The 24,488-nt window shown below is 42.9% G+C and overlaps 1 protein-coding gene across 1 annotated transcript in view; it reads right to left on the reverse strand.

The window, feature by feature from the left end:
- COL18A1 (collagen type XVIII alpha 1 chain) overlaps window positions 1-24,488 on the reverse strand; it is a 259,891-nt gene that overhangs the window by 232,957 nt on the left and 2,446 nt on the right. The window lies entirely within an intron of this gene.

The following is a 24,488-nucleotide window of genomic DNA, read 5'->3' on the forward strand; positions in this document are numbered from 1 at the left end:
TTGGCTTATCGCACAACTCCGCATACTGTCACTGGCGTTAGTCCTGCGGAACTTCTTTGTGGTCGCAAATTCAGGACAAAATTGCCAGACATTGGGGGTCCTCCTACAAGTCAGAAACCTTTTCGGTATATTGATGAGGAAAGGAAGATCCGGGCTGAACAGTATGCAAACCACCGCCGCCATTGTCAACCTAGTGGCCTTCAACAGGGTGATAAGGTGTTGCTTCAAAATGATCGGTTTAACAAACTGGCTCCGTCCTTTGAACCTGAGCCTTATGTTGTAAAGGAGAAAAGAGGTACTCAAGTGGTTTTAGAGGATTTAGATGGACACACAAAAGTGCGTAATTCCTCATTTGTGAAGAAATTTATTGAGTCAGAAGGTCAAGTATCGGAAGATGGCGAACAGGCAAAGAGTAGTGATGATACTGCCAGTGATCCAGACTTCAATCCACAACCATCCACATCGGAATGGCCAAGAGAAAAACGAGCAACAAATCCACCGGCCTACCTTAAGGACTATGTGTATAGTCAGGAGTTTATAGGTTAAATTTTTAGTTGTTCATCCATGCATTTTGTTAATCTTATTAATACGTTGTGCATGTTATGTTTTATTCAAAGAGAGGAGGGAATGTAGTATGGTAAGCAACGGGTTAAGTTGCTGTCTGCAAAATGTTACAATTATGTATATGTCTGGGAGCTGGGTGTGGCTGAAGTTAGTTGCATGCTGATGTGCAGTGAATAAAGAAGCAACCTGTACAGCTTGTCTGTGTTAATACACTACATGGGGGGGGGGGGTGGGGTTTTTGAAACCCACGTGCTGCAAACAGAGGCGCCGATTGGCGCTCTTCTGGGGGGTCATCGGGGAGAAGAGCAATGCGCCCCGACACTCCCCACTTTACTGATGTCCGGTCTGTGATTGGTCCAGACTCCAGCCTGGACCAATCACAGGAGCACATGGACCCGGTGACGTGACGCGTGGGGGCGGTGCACTGCCGCGGTGTCACGATCACCTTCCGTTCCCGCCCGGCACAGAGAGAGGACACAGGACAGTAGAGCGAGCGAGAGCCGCCGCCGAGGAAGAAGCCGGGAGGACCGAGGACGAGGAGTCGCCAGCCGCCGCTGCTTGGGGATATTTTTTTTTCATATTAGATGCTTTGTTGCAGCAATAATTATATTCATATGCTCAAATTAGATATGCATATATGTGTTTAACCTTCATGAGGAGGTTATAAAAGAACCTACACCCGCAGGATTTTAATGGGTGGTCAAAATGAAGGTTTTGTATGTAAAGCTGTACAGTATGAACATATATACAGACAATAATTCCTATATCTGTTTCCAAGTGAAATAATAAAAGAATGCTGAAGTGACTGAGCACAGATCACACATACTCTATATCCACAGTTTTCTCCTTCTAGATAAAAGCACTTGAGAGTTCTCAGTGACTCAGAGGGATGTCGAGGAATCTGTTTGACTGTATCGTTCCATCAATCCGGGATGTTGCATAATTCTACAAATGTACCTTTCTTCCATCCTTCTAAGTCTACACCTCCCACATAGATAACTGAAAACTTCCGCAACTCCTTCTATTATGTTGCAATTATGCTCTGCTTTCAAGTATAAGCTCATACAAGAACAATGCAGTTTCATTAGAATGTGTTTTGTAGATCAGTAACCATGCCAATGATTTGCTCACATCCACCTGTTTCCGCTGGTCCTACTTTAGGATGAGTATTTCAAAGTGAATCTAACAGCAAATATAATATTCCTATTTAGGCTATGTAATGTGTAAATCTGGCCAAAAACAGAGAGAATTTGAAGATGTGGGTGGCCCAATGGGCATAATCAGGCCCAACATCCTTTGATTTTAAATTTATAGGCCCCATGCACACGGGGCGTTAGAAAAAACGTACGTCAAAGTTAGTTCTGACGCCGGAAAAAGCAGCTGTAAAAACGTGCTTTCAGTAGCTTTTTCCATTGGCGTTATTGTACGTTTTGCCACGTTGCTTTTAGCAGCGTTTTTTTTTTCTTCCATTCAAAATCAATGGTTCTCTATGGGAGCCTATTGATTTGAATGGAGGTCGCACCGCAACTCCGCAAGTCGGATCCGACTTGCGGGGTGACTTGTGCTGTGAGAATCTTGAGGGGGAACTCCACGCCAAAATGGGAAAAAAACGGCGTGGGGGCCCCCCCCAAGGTTCCAAACCAGGCCCTTCGGGTCTGGTATGGAATTTGAGGGTAGCCCCGTGCCGAAAAAACGGCGTGGGGTCCCCACCAAAATCCATACCAGACCCTTATCTGAGCATGCAGCCCGGCAGGCCAGGAAAGGGGAGGGGACGAGCGAGCGGCCCCACCCCCCCTGGACCACACCAGGCCACATACCCTCAACATGGGGGGGGGGTGTTGGTGCTTTGGGGCAGGGGGAGCTCTGCACCCCCCACCTCAAAGCAACTTGCCCCCATGTTGATGAGGACAAGGGCCTCATCCCCACAACCCTGGCCGGTGGTTGTGGGGGTCTGCGGGCAGGGGGCTCATCGGAATCTGGAAGCCCCCTTTAACAAGGGGGCCCCCCAGATCCCGGACCCCCTCCCTATGTGAATGGGTAGGGGTACACTGTACCCCTACCCATTCACCCCATAAAAGGCAGTGTGTGTAAATAACGACAGGAGACGTTTTGGAAAGTTTATTTAAAATCTTCATCCGACTCTTCTTGTCTTCTCTCCGGGGTCTTCTGCTCTTTTGCTGTCCCCTCTTCTTGTGTTCTTCTCTCCGGAAGAGCAGAAGACCTGAGAGGAGAAGAAAAGAAGAGAGGACAGCAGGAGAGGGGACAGCAAAAGAGCAGAAGACCCCGGAGAGAAGAACACAAGAAGAGGGGACAGCAAAAGAGCAGAAGACCCCCGGAGAGAAGAACACAAGAAGAGGGGACAGCAAAAGAGCAGAAGACCCCGGAGAGAAGAACACAAGAAGAGGGGACAGCAAAAGAGCAGAAGACCCCGGAGAGGAGAAGACAAGAAGAGTCGGATGAAGATTTTTAATAAACTTTCCAAAACGTCTCCTGTCGTTATTTCCATATACTTCCTTTTATGTGGTGAATGAGTAGGGGTACAGTGTACCCCATACCCATTCACATAGGGAGGGGGTCCGGGATCTGGGGGGCCCCCTTGTTAAAGGGGGCTTCCAGATTCCGATGAGCCCCCTGCCCGCAGACACCCACAACCACCGGCCAGGGTTGTGGGGATGAGGCCCTTGTCCTCATCAACATGGGGGCAAGGTGCTTTGAGGTGGGGGGTGCAGAGCTCCCCCTGCCCCAAAGCACCAACACCCCCCCATGTTGAGGGCATGTGGCCTGGTGTGGTCCAGGGGGGGTGGGGCCGCTCGCTCGTCCCCTCCCCTTTCCTGGCCTGCTGGGCTGCATGCTCGGATAAGGGTCTGGTATGGATTTTGGGGGGGACCCCACGCCGTTTTTTCGGCATGGGGCTACCCTCAAATTCCATACCAGACCGAAGGGCCTGGTTTGGAACCTTGGGGGGGACCCCCACTCCGTTTTTTTCCCATTTTGGCGTGGAGTTCCCCCTCAAGATTCCCACAGCGCAAGTCACCCCGCAAGTCGGATCCGACTTGCGGTGTTGCGGTGCGACCTCCATTCAAATCAATAGACTCCCATAGGGAACCATTGATTTTGAATGGAAGAAAAAAAATCGTATAACGTGGCTTAACGCACGTTAAGCAACGTTATTCAGCTTTTAGCAGCGTCAGACGTTTTTACAGCTGTAACGCTGGTCCTCAGAACGCACAGGTCGTGGGTTCTTCTTGCAGCTTAAAAATGCCTAGGCCACTTACAGCTCAAAAACGTCTGAGTGTGCATGAGGCCATAGAATAACATGGAGGGGCGTTTTTAGGCTGCAAAAAGAAAACGCCTGACGCTGCTTACAGCGGCGTTAAAAACGCCCCGTGTGCATGGGGCCAAAGGAGCAGGGCAAAAATTGTTGGCTAAACAGTAGCTTTATGTAATCAGATTCAGCCACTGTTCAGGTAATCTGACAGCTATGGATGTAGGCAGAAAGGAAAACAATACAAGCAGAAAATACCCAAGCTCAACCACACAAATGGAAAATACTTGCTGAGATTCCGTGCTCAGGTTGGGGGATTCCCATTCCCCTGTTCAAACATCCAAAGCAGAAATGAAGTCGATAACTCCTTGGTATTATCCTTTATTTGGCTACATCGTACATTTACACACGTAGTCAAAATTATGTTCATTCAAGAAAAATGTTCCATCCTGCTCCTTCAGGTTTTCTTGTTACTGCGGTCGAAAACTGCTGATTTTACATCACTAACAATTAGGAAAATCAAACAAACATTATTAAAACTGAAAATTTCAAACCCAATTTTATTAGTGTATGGCTGACTTAGGAAAACACATTTTGGCTGAACCTAGGCTTTAAAAGTCATGATATATTTTTTAGACCAATTCTACAACAGCTTATGGAAGAAATGCCCAATTTTAAATTGTCATGAGACACTAAATAGTTGGTTACCCCAACATCTCCATAGATCCAACAACTCCTTAGAAGAAGATAATTCAAGACATCCCATCCCAGATGACACTGCAGTTTTGTTATACTGTACTCTGTGAGAAACATCACTGGATTAAAGATGCTTTCTGCAATCAACATCTGTATTTGTGCTCAGCACAAAAGGCTGACAATGTGTGTGGTCTCCAATTAAACATCATTCTCATGCTAACTTCAAATGTAAAGTAGTATTTCTTTTGTTAATATTAAATTCAGTTGCTCCAAGAGTTATTTGTGAGATGTCCCTCAGGCATTCATCTGATCAATCAAGAAAATCCCATCAATAAACACAGGAGGATTTGTTATCCTAGTTGCATCACGAAATGACGCAAAGGTTTTTTTTTTTTTTTTTTGTCTGTGCGTACTGCGGCTTCATACCCTGAATGGCAAGAGCTACAGTATTTGTAACCTGACAGTAGAAGTATTTCTAGATACAGTTCTCTTTATGGTTAATCATCTGACAAGCCTTTATCAAACATGAATGAGTACCGCCAATAATCTCATAACAGACAGGAAACATTTCATCAAGCAATTCAAGCCATTTAATAAATCATACATTTATTGCAGTATAAAAAACATTGATAGTTCATTCTAAAGTACAAAAAATAAAAGAAATGTAAAAAGCAATTAAAGTGTCAGCTTAGTAGCGGGAAACAACGTACCTGCTTCTCTTTGCTTCCTCAACCAACCATAGCCTAGAACAGTGGTTCTCAACTCCGCTCCCCAGGACCCACTAACAGGCCAGGTTTGCAAGATAACTGAAATACATCACAGGTGATATAATTTGCTGCTCAGTGATTGCAGTACTCTAGTCTGCATCTCCCCAAGGCAATACTTAAAATCTGGCCTGTTAGAGGGTCCTGAGGACTGTAATTAAGAGCCACTGGCCTAGGTGAATATAGGCGCTTTTCCTCTGCATGGTATGGCTAGGTTTTGTGCGCTTTGGCACTTTTCCACTGCATGGTACCGCATTGGTACGTGTTAGAATGGTTCGGTACGGTTTGGTACGGCAGCGCTTTTCCACTACATGGTACGGCTCCCTTAAACAGAACAACCTCGGTTGGGGTTCCAAGCGTTCCGTACCTATACCTAATCCCACCCACTTACTACTTTAGTGGAAAAGCAAACTGGGCCGAGTAGAGCCTATACAGTGCCGAAAGGTGCCGACTCGTACCATGTAGTGGAAAAGCAAACTGAACCGAGCAGGGCCTAGCAGTGCTGAGTGGAGCCGAGCCGGTACTCGCAGTGGAAAAGTGCCATATGACTCTCCAAAAGTCAGAATTTGCATATGGCTAGAAACAACCCCGAAATCATAACTTCCCACTTAGACACCAAGCATTGCATTGTGGATAGCAGAAGCAGGATGGATGTCATGTGTGCCCCATACCCAACAGAAAAACTGTTTTTTCCCAGAAAAATTTTTCCCAGAACTCTGGTGGTAGCTCAGGGTAGGGAAGAAGAATAGAGAAGGCACCTTATGAGGTCTGCTATAACTTTCATTTGCTTGGGAATAGAAGCGCTTGTTATGGTACACATGCAGAAAACAGAAAAGTAGGATGTTAGAATTTAGATCGAGGAGCCAATCCAGTAAAGTCTGACACTAGGTTCAAACCTATGCGTTTTTGCGGGCCGCATTTGCATGGACACAGCAGCCCGATCAAAATAGGCTGCCGTGCCTGCAGTTGTGCAAAACAAAGGTTTTCGCAGAAGAGTGCGATTTCACTGCGGGTGTGGAAATCGCTGTGATTCCAGCACCCACAGCCACACGCAGAAGTGTGAACCTAGCCATAGTCACTAGCTATCTGGTGACTATCACTAGTACCAAAGACTATGCATAGTTAGATCTCTAATCCAGATGGCCTCCGTTTACTCTGACAAAACACAAGACATCCAATAAAGGGCCATTATTGGCGGACAAAATTTCTTGTCTGATTATCCACCAATCCTGGCCAAATCACGGGGGAACGCAGTTCCGGCACCTCTAGCACTGAATGCATGCATACCTGAGTGAGGTGTGCTGGAGTGTCTATTGACACTGGCTGTTGAAGGATCTATTGTCACTAGTGGGGATCTCTTTTTGTGAGGGTCTTATGTTGCTGGTGGGGGGATCTATTGTTGCTAGTGGGTCTTATGATGCTGGTAGGGATCCACTGTTGGGGGAGATGTCTATCACTGATGGGAGCTTTGCTGTTGTTGTTGCTGGGGGGGGGGGGGATCTTTTGTTGTGGGTGGTCCATTGTTGCTGCAGGGAATCCATTTTTGTGTTGGTGGGATCCATTGTTGGGGAGGGGGTCCAATGTTGATGGCTGCAGGGGATCTATTTTACTGCTTTTCTTGTTGTTAACAAATTCCATACAAATTATTTAGCACCACAAAATGATACTTGGTTCTGTATTCTCTAAAAGGGGACAGTACTTGGAGAAGGGTATGGGTGGAACCATGGGACAGTGCTCAGAGGTGGGTAGGGGGAGAGACAAGGGGGGAGTTCCTGCACCTATTCTCTGAGAAAAAAAGCCCTGCCTACAAGTAAAAACAGAAGACAGTTTGCATGTATGTAAGAAAAATTTATGGTGACTATGCTGAAAATTATTTGGTCATTGGCAAAAATTTAATTCATAAATTATTAACAATAAATATTATTACCTAATAAAAGTGTTATTGTGGCACAAGCCTGTATGATCGCTTTGGGCATCTCATAGTTTGCTGCTGGTATTTGGCAATCTGGCCAATCTGTACTTGTTATTAACATTATAGTATCATTTACATTAATAGCATCTGGCTCTCTTCCAATGAAAAGGGCGCCTTGAAAAATATCATGACATATTATCTAAATATATCACTGTTCTCTGTCTTTTTTTTTAAGTTTTAGTGTCAAGAAAAAGTACTATTTACTTTGATGACAATTTATGTAGTTTCCTTCAAATGATGGGAAACTGTTTGCTAAAAATAATATTAAACAAATAAATTTTCCGCATCCATGGGAACATGCAATTCCAAAAGAATAAAAATTCCCCCGGTCTGTTAACTATAAATACAATAATGACTGGGACCATCCTGTGAGTGACTCATCTATCTCAGGGGCTCCTAACCTATCTTGGCTGTGGCCCAGATTATGGCTGTGAATCAGCTTTACTTGCTGTCTAAAGAATAATGGACTTCTTTTAGCTGTACAAAGAAGCATTGCAGTGAAAAGCTGTAAATGGAGTGGCTGGGCAAGCCAAAGAACTCATCTAATCCCTTACCTTCACAGCCTGTGTAACATGTCCAAACCTAAGAAGGTCAGGAGGAATGACCGAGGAGCCATTCTGTATTTGGATTGAACTGCTGGATCCAACGGACCAGAACAGAAACTGTTTTCAGGACCAGATGTGCCTCGAGGTTCAATATTTTAAGTCAGAAAAACTAAAGCAAAGTATGCATATAAAAGCCAAAAGGTGGTTTGCCTACAGCAGGGGTGTCCAAACTTTTTTCAAAAAGGGCCAGATTTCATGAAGCCATTCAAATTAAATACAAACTACCGTATATACTCGAGTATAAGCCAATCCGAGTATAAGCCGAGGCCCCTACTTTTACCACAAAAAGATGGGAAAAATGATTGACTCGAGTAGAAGCCTAGGTTGAGAATGCAGGGCAGCGGGCATGGTACAGGAGAATGCAGGGCGGCGGGCATGGTACAGGAGAATGCAGGGTACTGGCATGGTACAGGAGAATGAAGGGTGACTGGCATGGTACAAGAGGATCCGGTGTTGTGGGCATACTACAGGAGATGCAGTGCTGTGGGCATGGTACAGGTGGACCATGCCCGCAGCACTGCATCCCTTGTAGTATGCCCTCAGCCCTGCATAATGGCAGGTAGTGCAGCTGTTTCACTTGCCTGTTCCAGAGGCGCCTTCATTTTAAAAATGGAGCCGCCCGGCGCCGACACGTCATTGCGCACGCACCGCCGCTTGTATACTTTCGGCTATTCCCGGCCTCTCCCGAGCGGCGGTGGCGCGTGCGCAATGACATGTACGCGCCGGGCAGCGCCATTTTTAAAGCTTAAGCAAGTCGGATCGGCCTGGGACTTTTTTTTTTTTTCTTGACTCGAGTATAAGCCGAGGGGGACGTTTTCAGCACAAAAAAATGTGCTGAAAAACTCGGCTTATACTCGAGTATATACGGTAACTATTTTATGCAAAGTTTATTGCAAACGGCATACTTTTCCTTTCATTACATGGATGACAATCCTAAACGGATGTTAAATCGCTCTGCCTTTCATATCTGAAGGCCAGATGAAAAAAAAATCCAGAAAGCTGAAATATATGTCAGGAACATTGTAAAGTACATTACATATTATTGGTAATAAAGGTTGTCTGTCAACTTTTAAGTTAAAAAAAAATATGAACAGGAACATAACACAGAGTATACATGTTGTGTTCAAATATATTGATAACTGATTTAGACCAACTGACATTAACTGAGATTTTACAATGTATTCATCTCAATCCGGAGCATTCGTGCTCCCTAATCAGTCACACAAGGGTTAACCACATATAAGCGCTATATGAACCCAGCGATGATGATTAATGATGGCAGCAAAAAAATTCATGAATGATGCCAATGTATTTTTCCAAATTACCTGTGGGGCCGTATTAAAGCAGCCCGGGGGCCGCATTTGGCCCACGGGCCGGACTTTGGACATGCCTGGCCTACAGGCTTCAGTGATAGAACATCATTCTTCCGTGGTTGTATGACAACAAAAAAGCCCTCATATGACTCTCATAAATAAAAACCTGATAGGGGTTCTATTCCTTCCCTACTCAATCTAAAACAAAGCAAAAAAAATAAAAAATTACAATAAACATGTGTAGATTTTAAAGTATTAATAAACCCAGAAACCTGCATTCACTGTATCTGGTCTCCCACAGTACACACATCTTTTTAGTAAATATAAACTGCTAAATACCTTTTCTCATCAGCAGTATATAGCAGTCTTGTGACTTCTAATAGTATCTGGTTTAAGATTGTAGGAGGAGTTTTGAGGCTACATTACCACTGACCCTCTGTCTGGACAGTGCTGATTGGTCATGTCCTGATCACATGCACTCTCCCAAGAAAAGAAAAACTCTCTAGAAATAAACCAAACTGAGCATGTGCAGAGTGACTCCAAAGGCTCTGTACTATTAGGAGATGAAGTGGGGACAGTGGAAGAAGGGAAGGATCAGAGAAGTCAGGATCAAACAGCCTTTTTAACAATGCAGAGGATTAACCCCTTTAGGTTCCACAGTGAGTATAACAAGCATGCTTTACTGTATATACAGCCTGATTTTACTGCTGTGGGTTTAGTAACACTTTAAGTACATTACTTGAAGAACCTGTTTAATGCATTAAAAAAAAAAAAACATTTTTTTTTTCATTTTGCTACATTAATCTTTTACTGCCCGCAAGTTTTAATTATAGGGGAAAAATCAGGACAACATTAAAATAAAACATTGTTCACATATAACGATCCACTGCTGCCTCATATGGTTTCTTGGTGATATCTTCTGGCTCGATGGTATGATCTATATTGTATACTTCTCCCTTCTGGATGGAAGGGACAGGTTTACAATTCTTGACATTCTTTACTCCCTGGGCCTTGTCACAGCCTGTACCTCTAGGAATGCTTACTCAGGAATCTGACTTGATAATTGCAGATTAACAAAAAAGGAAAAACCACATCAAAAGAAGAGGGATTCTCAAGTGAGCATATCTATGTGTGGACTCAATCACTTCCGAAACCTTTTACCCTCACCCACCAATCACACAGAGCTATTGTGGCAAATAAATGGAGGACAAAACATTACTCAGCACGGGGTATACCAAAAACAATCAGCCTGAGATTAGTACGGGCCTGGGAACACGTTGATGTGTTTGGTTTTATTATACAGCTGTGTAGCTGGCAGACATAATGCAAAACAACTACTGGGAATTAATTAATGCTAATTCAGGGCTTACAAGGCCGCAGCCTGTCTGTACTGGGTACAGATCTTCTACATACAATAGAATAGAGTCTTTCTGTGATGTGAACTAATAATCTTCACAATGCCATAGACTTAAAACCGGATCTTTAACAAGTGGGTGAAATGAAAATGTCTGTGCTGATCATAGCAAGGACATTGGCGCTGGCATCCACTACAAGTTAGAGACTATAATGAAGCATTTTTATTGATTGCCACATCTACAGATACTCAAATGTTATTGAGATTATCAACTTAGAGAGGAAGTAAACCCTCCTCTGCAACTTGTACCTATAGGTAAGCCTATGAGAAGGCTTACCTATAGGCAGGGCTTTTTTTCAGCAGGAACGCGGGGGAACACAGTTCCGGCACCTCCAGTCTGAATGTATGCAATGGCAAAGGGGTGCTGGGGTCAGTGGGGTGAGCTGAATGGCCTGTAGATGCTGGCTACTGGGGGATCTATTGTTGCTGGGAAGAATCTATTGTTGCTGGAGAGCATTTTGTTTTGGGAGGGGGGCTATTGTTGCGGTGGAGGATTTATTGTTGTTTGGGGAACTATTGTTGCTGGGGGGCTATTTTTGTTGGGGGGGTCTATTGTTGCAGGGGAGGATTTATTAGGGGGGGGCGATTGTTGCAGGGGAGGATTTATTGTTGCTGGGGGGCTATTGTTGAGCGTCTGTTGTTGCTTAATGCGGGGGATCTATTTGACTGATTTTTCTATTGTTGCAGGGGAAGATTTATTGTTGCTGGGAGGGAGCTATCGTTGCTTATTCCAGATCTATTTTACTGCTTTTCTAATTATTAACAAACTCTATACAAATTACCTAGAACCACAACATGATACTTGGTTCTGTATTCTCTAAAAAGGGGGGAGGGGGTACTGGGAGGTGGGTAGAGGGTGGAACCAAAGGACAGTGCTCAGAGGTGGTTAGGGGGTGGAGACAAGGGGTGACTCAGAAGAAGGGAGTACCTGCACCTATTCTCTGAGAAAAAAAGCCCTGCCTATAGGTACTGTAAATATCTCCTAAACATGTACCATTTAGGGGATATTTAGCTTGCATGCAGCCAGTGACATCACTGGCGCATGCGCTCTGAAGGACTGGCTGCTCGTGCCGTTCCTTCAGAGCCAAGTGCCTTGAAAGTCGGCTCCTGCGGGCATGAGTGACATCATCGTGGCTCCAGACAATCAGATGGCCGGATGCCGCAAAGCAGGAAGAAGAGTGACCGAACATGTCGCCCGTGAGGGAGGTGAGCGTGCTGCACTGCGGAGCTTTGTTCTAAGGTAAGTATTTCATAATGAGCTAGTATGCGATGCATACTAGCTCATTATGTGTTTGTCTTTTTTTCTTTTTTTTTAAATTCTAAGGTTTACAACCTCTTTAAAGTTAGTTAAGATCACAAGATACCTATCTCTTTTGGGGATATATACAATAAACACTGAGCGCCTCTTTTAGTCATTCCTTGGATTGTCACCTGGATGGGATTTTACCGGCTTGGCCAATAAACATGGTGCTTGTTGCCGATGTTATTATTAGAAAAAAAGACAGTAAGACTGACATTTTTTTTCCAAAAAAAACTTGGGGCAACCTTAGTCTTCTCATACACACATCTACTATTATCTACTACTCTAAAGCCAAAACCTTTTTCTTTATAAGTTTTGAAAAGAGTGGGAAATTGATAAAACCTTATTGGGGAATTTCCCTATTCCTTTTGTGTCAACAAAATGAATGGGCTGCAATGCATGAAAAAAAACTGCAGGCTACATTTTTTCACACTCCATGCCACCATACAGGACACTGTGTGTTGCTGTGCACTGAGGTGCATTGGGGTGTCTTTCAAAATGAATGGCGCTACAGTGTACCAATGCATGTAATATACAGCACCACAACATGGGTGATTTGCATGGACGCAGAGATGACTGGAAGAAACAGGGGTCCACACTGGAACATTTTTCATCACCTTCTATTCTGGGGACATGGCCAACATTTTTGATATAACATCACTTTCTGTCTAGTTATAATACTCACAAGGACAAAGACAAAGGATGGCACAGATAATAATAAAAACATGAAAAGTGTTAAACCTTCCAAACTCTTTCTAAAACTAGGAACAAATTGGCTAGAGATGTATTTCAAAGCTAACAGGTTGAGGCAGAAGTACAATGGCAATTTTTGCTTCCAGCAAAAGTGCTACTGTGGAATGTCCCCAGTGTATCCCACAATGCAATGCAGTGTGTTTCTCAATAGGATTTTGAGGTCCTTTGCATTGTGGGAGCCACTGGGGGTTTTCTCAGCACTGATTTTTTTTGCATATTTGGAGGGCTTCCAGTGTGCCATACAGTAAGGTATCTTCCAAAAAATGTATGTTAAATCACATTTCCCTATATTCACATGTGGGCTAATTTATACCCGACACTGATATGTGTGTAATAATGTATGCAAATGTGCGATTGGACCCGTAGGGAAACCTGCCATGAAAGAAAAATACTACTTTGCCTCTAAAGATCTCCTAGTGAAAATACTGAATACCTGCACACAGATCCAAGGGCATCAATACTTTAACCTGGAACAAGTATGCAGTTCTGACCTCTTTCTGACTCCACTGGCTTTATACGTGCCTTCAGGGTGGTCATTCAGCAAGTATCTGATGTTTGAGAATCAGAAAACAACATTTAGCTAATTTTTAAGAGAAAGCCAACAAAGGACATCTGCCTATTTCTCCCATGCCAAGTTTCCTTATCACTCTACCCAAAAACTCCACCTGGTGCTAGTAGTCCTTCTAATTGCAATTGCGAAAACCTGTCAGATAGGAAAAAGCTACAGATCTTCCCCAGTCCTTTATTAATGTCTACTATGGTAATGCTTCCACCTATGTCTAAATAGGCACATTTGCATCAGAACAGTATTCTGCAACAAATATGGGCACAGCAGTACAAACCGGATAGCCATCCATAGCTATCACAATTACAAAAGTGAACAAACTCAAAAAAACAGATAGCCAATTCTGCATTGGTCACTCCTTAATCACCAGAAGGTTTGACTATTACTGCCAGATGACTTGCTCGATGAGTAAGACACTAAAGATGTTTGTGCTCCCAATGCCCCAAAGGTTCTAAATCAGACAAAATTACTGCTGATAAATCATGATCCGTGGGTGGTACTGCAAGTCCTTTCTTCATTCTTCTGCTAATTGTATATCCATTCAACCGTTTTATGGACCAATTTTGAACACTGAACTGTTTTATGCCGCCAGTTTAAATCTACCTGTAAAAATCAATAAGTCTTGCCGAGTTGTGCAATTACTATGCTGGTTGCCCATTTAAGCAGAAATGATCAGTGTGTTTATTTGTAAAGTGAAAGCTGTAGAATATATATGCTACAACAATATCACCAAGGAGTCTCCAGTAGACCAGGAACTAAAAGGTCTTCTTACTGTTTTCTTTATTTTTAAATTTATCAAATAGCCAAAACAATATTTCCAAAATACTGAATTTACAATTTACGTGAACATAATTAAGTAATTAAGCCATGGGCGCACCCTTCTTTGTAAAGTGCCCCTCCTCACCACAGTCTATAGAGCAGACAGCACAAAGTGCCTGCCCGCACGATTGCATTATCTTTAGATGCTGAAAATGCCTAATTATATTCATGAAGTGGCCTTCCTGGCTACTACTTCTTTTTCATGCCCACATATGGCAGGTTCTGTTTGAGCCTGGTGGGCTACAAAGGCAAACAATTGGCTGCCTTGGCCACAGTGGCAATGCAGAAGTGAGGATAATATTATGGGTGTAACAAGGTGGACCAATGGACCCTAAGTTATTTCTTTGACTTTAAGTTACTTTTATTATATATATAGTGATTTCAACAACTCTTGTAGTACTCACTTGCAAAGTCATCTGGATCAGGAAATTTATGGAGACCACCAGCCACCAAACAACAGATTGGATTTCTTTTATGGAGAAGGGCATAGACAGATGAGATAACAGTTCAGGAATAATTGTAGGGAGATTTAATTTAGCAAGGAATGTTTGAATGTCCAGTGTATTGGGAGATAGAGTTTTAAAATGAGAAGAAAGGTTGTATAATTTAGCATAATATTGTACAGACTGATTTGCTATGTGTTGAGGATTGATAGTTTTAGTGCCATTGCTATCAAATAAATAAGTACTTTTAGATCTAGATAAATTATGCTTAAAACGTTAGGCTGAATGTGCTTCCAATTTCAACAACTTTGATTTAAAGCAAGAACTTATTACTACATGAAATGGATCAGGAGCTGGTAAATCCAACAGGTACTGGAAAGGCAATAGACCATAAATATTTCAATCTCACTTCTAAATGCAATGTTTTAATTAATGTATCTAAACACAAGAACAACAGTGGGATGCTTAGCTGCTTACCAGTTCTTAGATGTGGTGGCTGATTTATTGTTCAGGTCCTAGGGTGGCAATACTCACTCACTATATGTATGCAATGTTACAACACCAGGACAGGAAGTGTGGATCACAAACACATCAACCAGTAGGGAGTAAATATGTTTTTATTGTTAGGATTTACATACCCTTTAACTACTTGCTGCTACTAGGGTACCACGGCACAAGGACACTATCCCTACAACCTTCCTACTGTTCCTACTAAGATAGCCAATTAATATTTTTCCCCAGAACTCTATAGCCCTCTTTGTCCCTAATGCAACCAACTGCACCAATATTAGAGCAATTTGCCCAATTCTGATATAAGGCATGTCTAACTTTAGAAATCCACTATCAAAGGATTGCAGCTCCAAGTACTGATTAGCAGATGTCTGAATAACCTTTCCTCACTGGTGCACAAGCAAAGGGTTTTCACTCACTTAGGACAGGGAAAAATCATTTTAAAATGACAGTACAAAATATTTCACCCTGTCAAGTCAATTTACAAACTTAAGCATACGGCCATCAGACTGTCTAATGAAAACACGTTCTACCTATTTTAGTCAATTTTACACGGACACTTTAATTTACAAGTCAACAAAACCCTCCAGATTGTATCTTACACTGCAAGAAACATTAAACGTCAGCCATTGTGACAATCTAGTCGCACATCTTTCAGCCCTCATTCTCTACCTGAAACCTACACTAATGTTCTTCTGTAGTAACTGAGGGTAATGGTTTAGCAATACGAAGCAGCACTTTTTTTTTCATTTTGGCAAAGTGAAAACCTGTGAAAATGTGATTGCCATTACTTGCTACTTGTTTATATGCACAATCAGTGTTGGGGGTAACGAGTTACAAAGTAACGGATTACAGTAACTACATTACTTTTTTTGGTAATGAAGTAACGTAACTAGTTACAATACTAATATTGGTAACTACACTACTTTACTAGGCTATAGGAGGTAACTACACTACTTTACTAGGATATAGCAACGCACTTTCCTGCGTTACCCAAGCCGTGCGATACAATCGTTATTTCGAAGAATAGAGAGAGATGAAGTTTATGACTTTTTGTTGCACTTTATGTTTTATTCTGTTTTTTCAGGTTTTGTTCTCATGTTTCCCAAAGCCTGTGTTTATACAATAAACTCTATGCAGAAAGAGTGTCATGTATCTTCTTCTACACAGTCAATTAAGAAAGAGGAAAGTAAAGTAATAAGTAGTGAAGTTACTTTTCAAATGCAGTAACTAGTAAAGTAATCCCGTTACAATTTACAGAAGTAACTAGTAACTAATTACATTTTTTTAGTAACTACCCCAACACTGTGCACAATAAATTACAACTGACTTAGAGTGGCCTTCTATTCCAAGGGTTCTCAATCTTTTTGAGACCAGGGCCCAGTAAAATCTTTCAAAACCTTCCATGCCCCTACAGTGAAGAAAAAAGCTTATACTCACAGAAAAAGTATGGGAATGTAAAACATGCATTGAAATTATGAAAGGCTATGGATGGGGCTGGGTGCATCTGTTGGGGACAGTGACGGTGGGTGTGGAGGGGTATCTGCAGCTGACTTGGTGGTCCTGCAGGGGATGAGGTTTCTGGAGGGGCTGGGGAGCACTGTGGGGGTTGAGGGACACTATGAAAGGCTAAAGGCTTTTCAGCAAATGGGGGTTGGCACTGTAAGATGCTGGGTGGCACTTTGGGAGGTTGAGGGACACTCTGGGTGTGGACTGACTGCTCTCAGGAGGCTTGGGAACACTTTGGGCCAGTATGAGAGGTTTGGGGGCATTATGGGAGCTGGGAGGCGCATAATACTGTAAAGTACTAATGGGCAGAAAACAAACCCTGTGTATGTAATAAGAATATATGGTTTCCCCATGTATATAAACAATTACAAAATATACATAGAAACCTATTTCTTTTTACACCATGAACACACGCTAATAAAATGATTCACATTAGCCCCTATCTAAAATAAAAACAAACTAAAATTTCCCTTAAAAGCATAAATCGTTTTAAATTCGAACTCCAGCCAAAGCTTTTTTCTTATTGAGAACAGATTCCTCAATCAATGCTAACAATGCAGATGAATGAATCCCCTCTACTGGGCTATTGTATGCCGACCAGACGAAGCTGATGATTGGCCAAAAGTTTCTTCAATTTTTTTATTGAATGATGGGGGGCAGGAGGGGTTAGACAGGGCAACCCATGCGAATTGATAAACTAGCTGAAATTTGCACAATGTATGGCCAGCTCGTCAGCCTTCGTCTGGTTTTGATCACTATCCGTATCCCGGTCTGGGAGGTTTTCCCTCACTTTCTAACCTACAACAGTTGCCATGTGAAGAAGGTATTCTCAGTGGAAGATATTCCCTTTTCTCCTGTTCCAGGGGCAAATGGAAAATGTTGGATTTCCCCGCTCTTTCTTTCCTGGTGACAAATAATGAGGGTGGACACAAATAGCAATTAAATCCCAAACGAGGTTTCAACCTTTCCACTCTATATAAAACAAGAGGATAACGTTTTGGCTGGAGTAATAATTTAATTAATCCAAACAGAACCAGCATTTATGTGCCCATTCTACTCCGTCCTTTGAGGGCAAGACACAGCAACAGTCATCATTCTGATTGATCTACACTGGTGAATGGTAAAATACAACTAGCTTATGGGTCACTGCAATTACTATGATGCCATTGCTCAGTCTAAAGTATTTTTTCATAAGCCAGACTTACAACTGGAGAAAGATGTCTGTGTGGTCCATTGCACCCGTAGAAAACATGACTGTTACCACAAACATCATGAAGTAATAGAAAAAACATCACTGTTCTATGTCAAATATAGATATTTCATGTTAACATATACCATTAAAGGGTGAGGACAAAAGAAGAATAAGGATAAATAAGCCCTGCTTTGTAAGGGGTTTTCCAGGTTCAAGAGAAAAGCTGGGAACCACCCACTACCAGTCCGAAAATGAACTCACTTTGGCCCACAATATACATTAGTTCCAACATATACCCTCTTGAATTTCTCTTGTTGAGCCCCATGGTCTGTATGAGAGAAACTTATACAGTAGAATACCCCATTCACACAGTTTCTTGCCTGCATTAGGCTGATCATACAGGGCTTTAATTTTGTCTGATTTCTTTGAATCTTTCAAAAGTCAAACTGTGGGTGGCCCTGCAGACACCACCTGGCTCAGTAAACTTCAGTTGATCAAACAAAGTAGCTGGAAGGAAAAAAGTCAACCGAACAGTGACTGCAGCCAATTGAAATCACTGTTTTTTGTATTCCAACATCCACAGGTGCTGACTGTCAGAAAATAAATGGTTAGATTCATCCAACCACAATGTTCATGCTTAACATGTTCAGCTTAACATGTATGGCGAGCTTTACTCAACTAAAAAGGGAAGTTTCCCTTTATGTCCCCTCTCCCACTTCTATTTTTGCAACATTTTTTTAGGGCAGCAGGTACCTAGTTTTGTCAGATACCCTTTACCACTTCCACTGAAATTGCATGGGCAATTCCACTGAAAGTTCTTCACCGCCCCCCCGCCTGTAACCTCTTGGAACATGTCACAGGTCCCAGGAGGCTGCGGGTCCATTCACAAAGTACAGCGTGGCTTGCGCATGCGATGTGGGGATCTGGCTGTGTAGCTGCAAGGAGTCAAAGCCAGCTTCCCACAGTAAGCATATTGGCGCCATAGAAAAGAAGACCGGTGTTCCGTGAAAAAACCCTACCTGTGAAAATTTCCTACCCTCGTCACTTCCCGTGCACCTACGTCATGGAACAGCTGAGCAGCTTACCAGTGTGTATGCTCACAGCTCCGGAGGGTAGGGAATTCTCACGGGGTAGGGTTTTTTAATGTTACACCGCATCAGCTCTTCCCGCGGGTACATGAAACCATCTCCGCTGCAACATGTAATCATCTCCGCTCCTACCCCTGTCACTTCCCTGATCTTGGCTCCTAAATGTAAAAGCGGCGGTGGGTATATGAATATATAAATCACGGAGCCGAGATCTCCGTGATTTATATTTTCTTCCACCGCCGCTTTTAAATTTATTAGCCGAGTTCAGGGAAGTCACAGGGGTAGGAGCGGAGATGATTACATGTTGCAGCGGAGATGTTTTAATGTACCCGTGGTGCCCAGCTGATGCGGTGTAACGTTACACATCCCTACCCCGTGAAAATTCCCTACCCCCTGGAGCTGTGAGCATGCGCAGTGGTAAGCTGCTCAGCTGTTCCATGATATATGTAAACAGGAAGTGACGAGGGTAGGGAATTTTCACGAGGTAGGGTTTTTTAACGTTACACCGGCAAAGAACCGGCCCATGTGAGAACAGCGCTGGATCCCTGGGCAGGTAAGTGTCCTTTTATTAAAAGTCAGCATCTACAGTATTTGCAGCTTCTGACTTTTCATTTTTTTTTTTTTATAACTGAAGAACCTATTTAACCTCTTGTTTGTCTACTAAAGCTGGCCATACACTGATCATAATTCTGCCAGTGAAACTTCAATCAGCTTGTGGCCGTTCGTGCTCGACAGAAGTCGATCGCTTGATCAACTTCTGTTTAAGGAAGATGTTAGAAATTTTTCCTTGCTGATCAGAGCATTCTGATAATGGCCAGTGCAATGTCCAATGTACAATGTCCTTGCACTGGCTGGACACAAAAAAAAAAAAAAAAAGACTGGGTATGGCCAGCTTCGCTTGTTTTGCATTAGAATTCTCTGCACCATTGACCAACCCTTCTTGTGCCAAATGATAACACTGAGACCCCCACACTACAATAAACAGTTTACTGATTGCATATGAATTGAAGAGACTAACGGTTGGATCTAACAGTGATTGTACAACTGGCTTTTAGTGTGTGTGTGCCTAGATCTATCATAACTGTGACACTGATACTTTTATGGTATTTTATGCAGGGACTGGCTGAATTCCGATCCGTGAATGAGCAGTGTGGTTGCACAGAAGTCGATCCACTTCTAAACAACTGCCATGCTGGAAAATTTCTGCTCAATCAGTATATTCTGACAGCGGGGAACTCACCCCACTGTCCGAATACAAAGGCTCACTGGGGAGGATTTTTATTTTTAACCAGTGGGTTGAACGAAAATAATGATTAGATCCCCCCATCTACACACTTGATGTGAATGGGAGAATTGAGTCATTATTTTAATTCAACCTGCTGGTTGAAAAAAAATGACTAAAATGTAGGCTGCTTAAAGCCCCATTCACATCTAACCGTACCGCAGCAATAGCTGCAGGACCGCTTTTTTTGAGCAGTTTTAGAGCGGCACCATTTATTTTAATGGGCCTCCCTCCACTCCAAAAATGCGCCAAAGAAGCTCATGAACCACAATACAGCACAGAGCCACGCACATTTGGTGTTGTGTTTTTTTTTTGCTGCAATTTTTGTGCGTTTTGGTGCATGACAATCGTAGTAAAATCACCCTGCATTTGGGGTGCCATTAAAATAAATAATAGCATCGCAAACTTGTCCCACGTTTTTCTGCGATTCTGGATTTACAGTTATAATCGCACAATTTTATCCCCGATTCCAAAACGCTCAAATGTGAATAGAGCCTTAAATCTACAAACAATGCTGTCCTCAGCCAACAAAGGTGTCATACCAATTTCCAGATCTTGGACATTTTGGTCTGAACGTATTTGCAAAAACACCTTTTTATAAGTGTGTAAAGCCCGCGGACATTGTAGTTGAATGAGAGATGGAAAGCCATAAATCACCAACAGTCTGGCCATACAGCAAAATTCTCCATTACTGCTCAGAGAAAAGCTCGTAATATCAGATCTACAGGGGCTGTTCACAAACTCCGATCTTGGCTTTGCAGATGGAATATCAAGTTTAACACATTTTGGGAGCAAGACTAAGCATGTTTGAAACACACAGGCTATAACTAAATTATGTCAGTCTTATGGATGTGGTTTGGTAACTAATTCATACAGAAGTCATGCTGATACGTAAAAGCTGAAATAAAAATGTATACTATCAAATGGTTTTGGACAAAATGTAAGGGACTTGAAGATGATTCTACTTAGGTCACTAAGCATAATACAATCATACAATGAATAATAGCAGGAGAACAGCAAGTACATACAAACATTTCGAATAATTAAAAAGTAAATTCTGCAAAAAATGTTCTGTTAATATATAAAAACATCTTCAATAAGCAACCCCTCCCCACCCAAAAAAAACACTAAGGCTAAGGTTACACTAGATTCAAGAGCAGGCGTTTCAATGGCGTTTTCAAAGCTCCACGAATGCCATATTGTTGCATTTGCGCTGCGCCAAAATGGACCCAATACCTGTTGTTTGGCAGGCGTTACTGCTCTCCGAATGTAAACGCACTGCGAATACGCCACAAATGTCCCAATGGCAGTGCGATTGAGATACGTTTAGAAAGCAATACGAGCCAAGATGATAGTATAAAAATCAAATCAATAGAAAACCAACACAGGAGGAGGTATCTAGAAACCTTCATTTAATGCGACACAAATTAGTTTAAAACACGTCATAAACGCATAAAAAAAATGCATCTTAACGCAATAGGTGTGTAAAGGGCGTTCAAACTTCAAGGGATGTCTAAATGAGGCCTTACTAAATGAAAAATACAGTAACCCTTTACTCTTTAACCCTTTACTAATCTGCGGCACTTAGTGAACTGACAAAAGCAAATGTGCACCAAAGACCTGAAAGGGATTATTGTTGGCGTCTTTTGGCTTTTTTTGAGTTTTGCTGCTGTTACCAGTAGGAATTTATGTTCCCTTGCCCCTTCTTGCTGACTTTAAGTCTGAAGGTTACTATTGCTGACTTCCTTAGGAAATGCTAGATGGTTGGCCGTCATGCTGATCCTCTGGCATCAATGCTGTCTACAGTACTGCCTAAAATGGAATACATCGAAATGCTGTTCGGATTTCACTTGTTGCATACTTGATGTGGGTCCAGCAACTCAAAGTACTAAAACCTCTAGCAATCAACATGACAATCAGAGAAAAATCGAATCAACATGACAACCAGAAAACTAGTATTTTCAAAGGAAAGCCAGCAGTGAAAGCCAATACATTTAACTCACAACATATTTCCTTTAATTTATACTTTTGATGACTGTGCTTTTTTTTTCTACCTAGTTTACCCTAAGTGATACAAGCTTTAGTCTGATTGGCTACTTTGGATTACTGCATCCTGCTGTGCTTTGCCTGTAAAAAAAAAAAATCCTGGGAGAAATACAGAGGATGTCCTTGCTTAAAAATACTGATTGTCTGGCTACCCTTTCAGTACTTTTTAAGTCCCTAGGCCAAGTACAAGTGTAAAGGTAGAAAGTCAAATAGAGGTCAGAATTCCTGGCCAGGTCTGTACCTCAAAAATGTTGAAGATAGACTCAGTATTTCGGGGTGCTAGAATTTTTAAGACAGGTCAGTAATGGCAGCCTCCATATTCTCTTACTGTATTATTGTGTAGTAATAACAATGTGCTAATAATAATTATCCTAAAGGCTTGGTTTCTATTGCAATGTGTATAGGTCTTTGTGAACACCACAGTTAAAAAAAAAATGTGATTGTAGTCTCTACAACAGCCATCCTCAACCAGCGTTTCATGCAACCCTAGGATTCCAATAAAGCAGCCTTTCTCAACCTTTTCAACACAGAAGAACCCTTGAAATAACTTTCCGGGAACCTGTGCTAAAAATTATCTACGACTCAGGATACATTAGTGTGATGGTCATTGGGAAGAATGATCCTTACACTTGTGGTCACTGCCTGGGAATTACCCGCTTACTGATGGTTAAAAAGATTACTGATGTCAATGGGAACCTATCTGAGAGGCAGAAATTACTTAAAGGAACCCCTAGCAATTTCCCAAGGGTTGGCATTGAACCCTGGTTGAGAAACTCTACTCTAGAGGTAGCCAGAGGTTCCTTGAGCTTTGGCTAATTGAACTCCCATTCAATGGTACCTGCATAGTTCCAGGTTCAACAATGTCATGACTTTATTGGTCTTTTTAGCTGACTGGAAAGGTGACATTTTGGCAACCACTGTAAGGGGGCATTTGTTCAACTGGCCACTAATGTAAGGGGAATTTTCTTGAAGCCATGTACAGAAGGGGGAAAATCAGCTGATATCGGCAAGTTTAAAAGAAACTGGCCAACATTCGGCCTGTGTGTACCACCGCCTGTCCAACAGAAGGCAGCCGAACGTCCGTCTTCTGTCGAAAAGGCATGCCAGAAAACATCTGCTGATCGGGATTCCGATCAGTGCTCTCAGCCAATCGCTGCGAGCACCGATTGGTGAGTTCTGGCAAGGGGGCAGTCCCATTGTCAAAACACAATATCTCATTGGAGAAGTCGCTGCACTAAAAATCTGAGTTATTAGGGCGAGCTCCTCTCGAGCTCCTTCGTTTTTTTTTCTTTCAGCCCGCTGGGTTGAATAAAATAAAACTGATTGTGTGTTCCAGCAGTGCCAGGACAAGGTCATCCTGACCCCAGGACAAAGATACCAAATTGCATCCCCCCCCCATTCCCTAAGAGTTTGGGTCAGGGTACCCCTGTCCCTGCAATAAACCATTGCGCCCAGGACAGCCACCTCTCCTGCCCACCCTCTGTCCTGGCCCTGTGTACCAGACCTAATTCTCCAGATGATCTACTCTTAGCAAGGGTCTCCTGAGGCCTAAACATGATTTCAGCAGTTCTTCTGGAGTAAAAAGGTTGAAAAAGGCTGGTGTACACGGTCTACACATGGTCACTTTGTAAACTTTGGTAACATAAACATGTAAGGGCTGTATGTATGTATTATGTATTTATTCTTCAACTCCTTCCCCTCTCTATCCAAAAAAAAAAAAAGAGTTCACTTGACATAGACTTTCATTCTTGAACACAAAGAATTAACACATTCTACAGATTTCCTCTTCTTTCTTTCCCATAAATAACTCCCAACTACTCCAGAAAAAGAACCTGACCATAGAAACCATCAACCATCCTCCTGGTCATGAAAACCCCTAGCTCCTGCTGAGGGTCATGAAAACCCCTAGCTCCTGCTCAGGGTCACGAACAACCCTAGCTCCTGCTCAGGGTCACGAACACCCCTAGCTCCTGCTCAGGGTCACGAACACCCCTAGCTCCTGCTCAGGGTCACGAACACCCCTAGCTCCTGCTCAGGGTCACGACGAACACCCCTATCTCCTGCTCAGGGTCACGAACACCCCTATCTCCTGCTCAGGGTCACGAACACCCCTAGCTCCTGCTCAGGGTCACGAACACCCCTATCTCCTGCTCAGGGTCACTAACACCCCTAGCTCCTGCTCAGGGTCACTAACACCCCTAGCTCCTGCTCAGGGTCATGAACACCCCTAGCTCCTGCTCAGGGTCACGAACGCCCCTAGCTCCTGCTCAGGGTCACGAACACCCCTAGCTCCTGCTCAGGGTCACGAACACCCCTAGCTCCTGCTCAGGGTCACGAACACCCCTAGCTCCTGCTCAGGGTCACGAACACTCCTAGCTCCTGCTCAGG

This window comes from Pelophylax lessonae (genome assembly GCF_965119305.1).
Source record: "Pelophylax lessonae genome assembly, chromosome: 6".
NCBI classification, from domain to species: Eukaryota; Metazoa; Chordata; class Amphibia; order Anura; family Ranidae; genus Pelophylax; species Pelophylax lessonae.